This window comes from Haliotis cracherodii, unplaced genomic scaffold (genome assembly GCF_022045235.1).
Source record: "Haliotis cracherodii isolate W230 unplaced genomic scaffold, xgHalCrac1.p SCAF_12, whole genome shotgun sequence".
Classification (NCBI taxonomy): Eukaryota; Metazoa; Mollusca; class Gastropoda; order Lepetellida; family Haliotidae; genus Haliotis; species Haliotis cracherodii.
In genome coordinates, this window is record NW_027266267.1 from 44,347,985 (window position 1) to 44,355,834 (window position 7,850).

General features: G+C 39.9%; 1 protein-coding gene across 1 annotated transcript in view; it reads right to left on the reverse strand.

Moving 5' to 3' along the window:
• The window catches only part of LOC139458452 (monocarboxylate transporter 5-like), a 42,551-nt gene that overhangs the window by 34,196 nt on the left and 505 nt on the right, over nt 1–7,850 (reverse strand). The gene's annotated exons all lie outside the window — the stretch shown is intronic.

Below are 7,850 nucleotides of genomic sequence, written 5' to 3' on the forward strand. Positions count from 1 at the left end.
AGGTGACAGTTAACTTGATGATGTCACTCCCAAATATACTAATATAGTCTCCTGCCTTGACTGATCGGCTGAGTATAGTTTTACGCCGCTTTTAGCATTATTCCTGCAACATCACGACGGGGGACACCCGAAATGGGCTTCACACATTGTACGCATGTTGAGATTCAAACCCGGTCCGTCGGCGTGACGAGCGAACGCTTAAACCACTAGGCTACCCGTCACCCCCTTTAATTATTATGAGCATGAAGATGAGGATGATAATCATGGTTCCGCCAATTAGCCTGTTAAGGTGTAATTGAGGTAATATAACCATTTTAAGCCGATTGTGATACCGTAACCATGGTAACAGATTTTCCATATAAATATATGCTGATCATCACTTGCTAGGTCTTCGTTTCACCTTGTCGATTAACTGCCTGTTACATTATATTTGAGATTGTGTATTTTTTGTCTTGTACCCTGGTTTATTTGTAATAATGGAAGCCGTGATATAACTGGAATACTGTTAAAAGCGGCGTTAAACCAAACTCACTCACTCACTCACTGTTATAATGAGTGAGTGAGTGAGTATGGTTTTACGCCGCTTTTAGCAATATTCCAGCAATATCACGGCGGGGGGCACCAGAATTTGTTATAATGAAAAATATGATTATGATAATACATATGAGCAGGATCTTCGTTTAGCGACCCCGGCATCCAACAAGCCTGTTACATGTTCCCTGTTGTTTTTTGTAAAGTGATAGGTTGCTCCTACGCTGTGCCCACTCATCATTACTATCAGTCCGTCACGAAATACAGTCATTCATTTTTGCGGTAAGTACAGGTCTGTTGATCTGACTTCCTGGTTGTGTAGTGGGTAATGCCACGAGGCGTCACTATTGGCGGGTCATTACAATGCAGACATAACGCGTGATACACTTGTTTCCGAGAATAAGACTAGGAATCGAAAAAACAAACAAGATGCGGTCGACCGTATAGTTGAAAATACAGCGAAACCCCATTAATACAGATGAAACCCCGATAATCCAGGTGAAACCCCGATAATCCGGGTGAAACCCCGTTAATCCAGATGAAACCCCGATATTCCAGTTAAAAACCCGATAATCCAGGTGAAACCCCGTTAATCCAGGTAAAACCCGATAATCCACGTGGAACCCCGCTAATTCAGTGAAATCCGTTAATCCAGGTGAAACCCCGTTAATCCAGGTAAAACCCAAATAATCCAGGTGAAACCCCGTTAATCCAGGGGAAACCCCGTTAATCCAGGGGAAATCGTTCGGACAGGAGACGAGCCGGATTTTTGGTTTACGGTTGCTACAGGTTCACATAGTTGCAGTTCGGATTATCGAGGTCTCGCTGTATTGAAACAATCTACAATGCATCGATGACATTATTCAATGAATAATAATAGAAATATTTTTGGTAGTGAAAATACAATTGCATAAAAATATCCCCCAAAAATTAATGATCCTTAATTTTCTTGTTCAGTATATTAGTACAATAAAATATCTCATCAACACACGTCAATATTTTTGATTCTGTCATTCTCGTTAAGTTTGCATGCGATATCTGGTCTCCTGAAACAACGGATCTGGTGGAAGTCAAGGATTAGCACAGGCACGTTTCTGGGTCAGAAACATCATCGGCTCTCCAGGATTACCCCTCACCCTGTACATTAAAGTACTCATGCACTTTCGTACTGGTTTTCTAGACCAAGTGATGTCTGCGAGCTGTGTCAACAGAGAAGTAGGTTTATGATCCTAGCGAGCAACGTACATGGCATGCACAATTCCATAATGCATTATCTATGACACACACGTCTTGGAATTTATTTCTTTACTGCGAAAAAAAACTCTGCAAGCCTTTGATTTGATTCTGGCAATCCGCGCCCTTCGCGTCAACGATCTCGTTTCCACATCACCGACAAGGAACGTCGAGTCTGCAACATCAGCTGATTCTAGCAAACCTCCCCAATTCTCCTCCTAACCTCCCCGAACGCGCATCCCAAGAGTTCCTGGAGATAATAAAGGGCGTGAGAACATCACCTCTTTGGCAGCAGAGCAGGTGCGCGATGAGCTCCTTACAGTGTCTTCTCAATGGAGCCTCGCCAGGAGCTCTCACTAGTTTTCAATAATCTGTATTTCTTCGCTAAATATGTACTTTCAGAAAACATCGGGGAGAGTCGGCATGCTGGCGCAAGATTAGTAAACACTTTGACACAAGAACATCGTACTGAGACGATACCGTCTGACGTAAGCAATTTTATAAGTTGACTTCTATCGCTCGTAACTGCCAATCCTTGTAAACATTAATGGCGTCATCAAGGTTTCATGAATATCTCGCATTCAGAAAAAAAGAATAATTTCATGCATGACGAAATTAAATTTTAACACTGTATTTAATTCTAAGTGATTGCAGATATACGACATATATCTCTCAGAGGCGGGGCGGTCGGGTAGCCCAGTGGTTAAAGCGTTCGCTCGTCACGCCTTAGACCCGGGTTCGATTACCCGACATGGGTACACTGTGTGAAGCCCATTTCTGGTGTCCCCCGCCGTGATATTGCTGGAATATCCCTAAAAGCGGCGTCAAACAACACTCACTCACCCACTCACTTTCAGAGGCACAGGTTACAAGTGCACCGAACCCATATCCCCGCCCCCTTGGTGCCACCACTCACATCAGAGAGGTTAAAAACTAGTTTTGGTCAATCAAATGTCCCTTTCACCGCATTATGTACAATGAAAGGGGTGACACATTCGTAACAATGACGGAACACTGCCAAAGGTCAGTTGTGACATATTCGTTTTCTATTAGAAACAAAACGCCCATTACGAGGTCCTAAATCAGTGTCAGTCATATTACGTCATTGATGACACATCTATTTTCAGTGATGTGGTATCAGAACTTAACGACCAAGCAGTGAATAAGCATCTTCCATTTCGACTTGTCAAGTCCAACACCACTGTTTAATTTCCATCTTGATAAACATATTGACAGACAGACTTGCGAAACCAGAGACATTTGTAAACATATTGATTCCTTAGACTTGTGCATCCAGAGACGTTGATAAATGTATTGATACACAGACTTGCGCATCCAGAGACACTGGTAAATATATTGATACAAAGACTTGTGCATCCAGAGACGTTGATAAATATATTGATACAAAGACTTGCCCATCCAGACACGTTGATAAACATATTGATACAAAGACGTGTGCATCCAGAGACACTGGTAAATATATTGATACACAGACTTGCGCATCCAGAGACACTGGTAAATATATTGATACAAAGATTTGCGCATCCAGAGACGTTGATAAACATATTGATACACATACTTGCGCATCCAGAGACGTTGATAAACATATTTATACACAGACTTGTGCATCCAGACACATCTATGCTAATGATTTCAATCACTGGATTGTCTGGTCCAGACTCGTTTATTTACAGACCGCCGTCATAGAGCTGGAATATTGCTGAGTGCGGCGTTGAACAACAAACAAACATTGACAAACATACTGCCACACAAACTTGCGTAACTAGAGACGTTGACAAAACCTTCAGGAGTTACTGAAGTGAGAATACACCTCTTTCCGCCATGAATGAATTCGAATAACGAGCCTTGCCATCCGCGTGATCCGTAAAGAATTTAAAAGGATCCCCAAGATCAATACGACTTTTAAGATAAGTTTCATTCTATCAAGGCGTGTTGTCAGCAACGAACATTGTATACAAGGAGTTTTGATCAAGAAGTTGCCGGTAACAACGTATTGGCTAAACGTGTATCCTTCTCAGCTTCCGGTGATGCACTGCGCAGTATAGAAATACCCGAGACTCCTAACGAATTCCGTGATGTAATTGAAATAATGTTGATAGTGGCGTTAAATCAAACTCACTTTTTTAACAGACTTTCAATTTTAACAACTTGGAACGTCCCCAAAGATCACAATCGGGGCAAATATAGCATTCGGAATTACAACCAGCGGATCCTTGCATGGCTAAGGGGCGCAACTCCGTCTGCGACGTCTTAAAACAGTAAAAACTACACCAGCTACCACACCTTATAACGAGGGAAGTTCTGATTACAACTAATTTTAAGTTGTATGGTTGTAGCTTTCACCCAGAAGGCCATATGTCTGTAAAGCCTTGAACAAGTACCAACTAGTTTAAACGGAAACTTTGGAAAACGAATACTGATTCTTAGGATAATCACGATAACAATAAAATCAAACTGTTGAATTGTAAGGCTCGTGATAGATAAAAGTAATACATACAGGTTTACAATTTAAAATGACTTTTAATAATTTGTTTATTTTTGAATAATAATGAAATGTTTATCTCAAGTGCCGAACCTTATCAGATTACTACATGGGAAAACAGTCCTTTATGCATATGCTTTAAATATACTCCTATCGCGGACACCTTAGATTAACATCTAGTCTCTGAAATGAACATATCGTACAGAAAAAACCAGTTGTTCAGTTATAAATAAAAATATAATAAAAAGGGAGCCCAGTGATTCTCTTCATTTTCAGATACTGATACTGCAGTAATCTAGACTTGCCAAACATTAGACTAGCGTGGGCTTTATTTTTTATTTATATTTGTATTTGACAGACTACGGACACCTAAGCTTTGTGTTTCCTCAGAATCCAATAGCGTTACCTGCATCTGGCTAAGTCGCTCGACGGCGAGTGACCCATTGGTTGTAATCTGCTGTCCACAAATCCCCCCTCCTCCTCCTGTGTTGTCACGTCTATTTGAGAACAAACACGCTACTGCTTGAAAATGATGAGTCGGCGAGACTCATTGTGAAGTCGCTGTTCATGACAACCACGCTGGGGCCAGTTTGTCGTTGAAGGAGTTGACCATGCCGCGCACCCACGGTTGTGAATCTTCTTACTCAACGCCGGCTTTTATAAGCTGCGGTACACTGGACATCAGCTGTTCACTTCGACATATCCGGAGGTGACTTTTGTACGTATTTATCCAAGTTCGTTATTCAGCACTTCTCAAAAACATTTCTCCTTTCGACCTATCCGGAGATGACTTTTGTACGTATTTATCCAAGTTTGTATTTCAGCACTACTCAGAAACATGTCTCACTTCGACATATCCGGAGGTGACGTTTGTACGTATTTATCCAAGTTTGTATTTCAGCACTTCTCAAAAACATTTCTCACTTCGACATATCCGGAGCTGACTCTTGTCAGTATTTATCCAAGTTTGTATTTCATCACTACTCAGAAACATTTCTCACTTCGACATATCCGGAGCTGACTTTTGTACGTATTTATCCAAGTTTGTATTTCAGCACTACTCAGAAACATTTCTCACTTCGACATATCCGGAGGTGACTTTTGTACGTATTTATCCAAGTTTGTATTTCAGCACTACTCAGAAACATTTCTCACTTCGACATATCCGGAGCTGACTTTTGTACGTATTTGTCCAAGTTTGTATTTCAGCACTACTCAGAAACATTTCTCACTTCGACATATCCGGAGCTGACTTATGTACGTATTTATCCATTTTTGTATTTCAGCACTACTCAGAAACATTTCTCACTTCGACATATCCGGAGCTGACTTTTGTACGTCTTTATCCAAGTTTGTATTTCAGCACTACTCAGAAACATTTCTCACTTCGACATATCCGGAAGTGACTTTTGTACGTATTTATCCATTTTTGTATTTCAGCACTACTCAGAAACATTTCTCACTTCGACATATCCGGAGGTGACTTTTGTACGTATTTGTCCAAGTTCGTTATTCAGCACTAGTCAAAAACATTTTTCACTTTACTATATCCGCAGGCGACTGTAATTCGTATTTCCCCAGTTTGCGTTTCAGCACAAATCCAATATAGTCTTACAATAAAAGCAAGTTTAGAAACAAATACGTTAAACTTATAGTAATAAATGACGTCATAGTCTTAGTCTACAGTGTTACCCTTCAATTAATTAAAATGTTCCCCCCCCCCCCCCCCCTCCCCCCTCCCCAATACAAACACAATACAACAAAAACAAACAAAAACAACCCAAATACAACCGAACACTGATGTCTCGAGGTTATTTTCCTATGAGTGAGTGAGTGAGTGAGTATGGTTTTACGCCGCTTTTAGCAATATTCCAGCAATATCACGGCGGGGGACACCAGAAATGGGCTTCACACATTGTACCCATGTCGGGAATCGAACCCGGGTCTTTAGCGTGACGAGCGAACGCTTTAACCACTAGGCTACCCGACCGCCCCCTTATTTTCCTATGCATGATGAGGAAAGTTGTGCGACCGTCCCGCCAACCTTCCCCTCACCCTGGCGCCACAGGAAGTAGTGTATTTAATACCGGTATACGGTTTCTGTCATAAGTGACGGGAAGCGTTTAAATCTGCATGTAATCCATTCGCCATGGTGAACTGGTTGAATATCATAATATTTTTGCCATTAACCTGACCAGAAACAAATTGTCCATAATCAACTAAATTGTATCCTTTTATTAAAATATTTTTTTTCAAAAACTTGCATGTAACTTTCTGTTAATAGGTTGCACAACCTGGAAATCACGAGAGTATCATTCACATCTCGGCCTTGCCGAGTTTTGGCGCATCGTGACGTCACAATTGTCTCATTCTCCCGCCTTGTGAACTTTGACCGCGGTTAGAAAGACAATATCACATCTCAGTTACTCATACCTTCTTTTATTACATATTTCAACATAGATATAACACTCCCTAATTAGACACAAATAACGCCAGCAACAAAGTACCAAGTGCATGAAACATCAAACAAACAAAGTAATTACGGGAACGCCATTATCACTTGGGAGGCTGTTAATCGCTCTGCCGCACCGATGGAGTGTTTCTCGTGCTGTATGTCCGACGTATAATCATTTTCAATATTATCTAATCTAAAACTGATGAATGTGCGTTAAAAGGCATTAAAAAGATACATTATATATAATTTTCGAATTTTTTCACTGTTACATTATAAAATACACAATGTTTCAACTAAAATATACTCCTTCTGTTAATCAGGGTTTATTTCTTAATTCAATAAGTGGTTGGTGGTATTTTTTCGAGACTTTCTTGAAAATGATTGGGACTTTCTTTAAAAAAGAGAAAAAATAAATATCTTTCGAGCCATGTCAGCGTTCGACAACTATTCAATGAGCTGTCTGTACATTTTCTCATGTTACTCAGCACGTATGCACATCGAGAGAGCTGACGTCACGAGACCATATCTGAACCATTATTCTAAAAAGCATTACAGAATGGAACTGGTAAATATACTCTATTTTTATGTGAATATTAAAACAGAACATATACAGTAAAGTTAAATCATTATAGTCGGGATTAGGGAAGTATGTCGCTAAAAAACACAAACTATGTCAATTTCATCAACATATTCAAACGCAATAATAATGAGAGTCAGAGCAAAGTGATTTCTTTTACTTTTTCATCTTGGAATTTTAAATTATAAAAAAATATGTTTTTACTTGAAACAAACTAAGCTTTTGAAATTTGGTCTTTGTACATAATCCCGGAGAGCCTAGGCAGTGAACAACCTGTCTGTCATATCCCAGCTGACGTCGTACACAGTGAACCTACGGTCTATATATAGCCACTGAGATCACCGTTACACACAGCTACAAAAGCTATCTCTCAGCTGATGCTGGCATCACTTGTAAAAAAAACCAATATTTTTCCTAATTTGGAAAAATGTAGAATTTGACACCTAATGTATTTTAAAAAAACCATTTTCAATTCTTGTACATTATTTTGTTTTATCTGTCAAAGTGAATGAACGAATGTATATTTCATTTTTCACTGGATTGAGTACAAT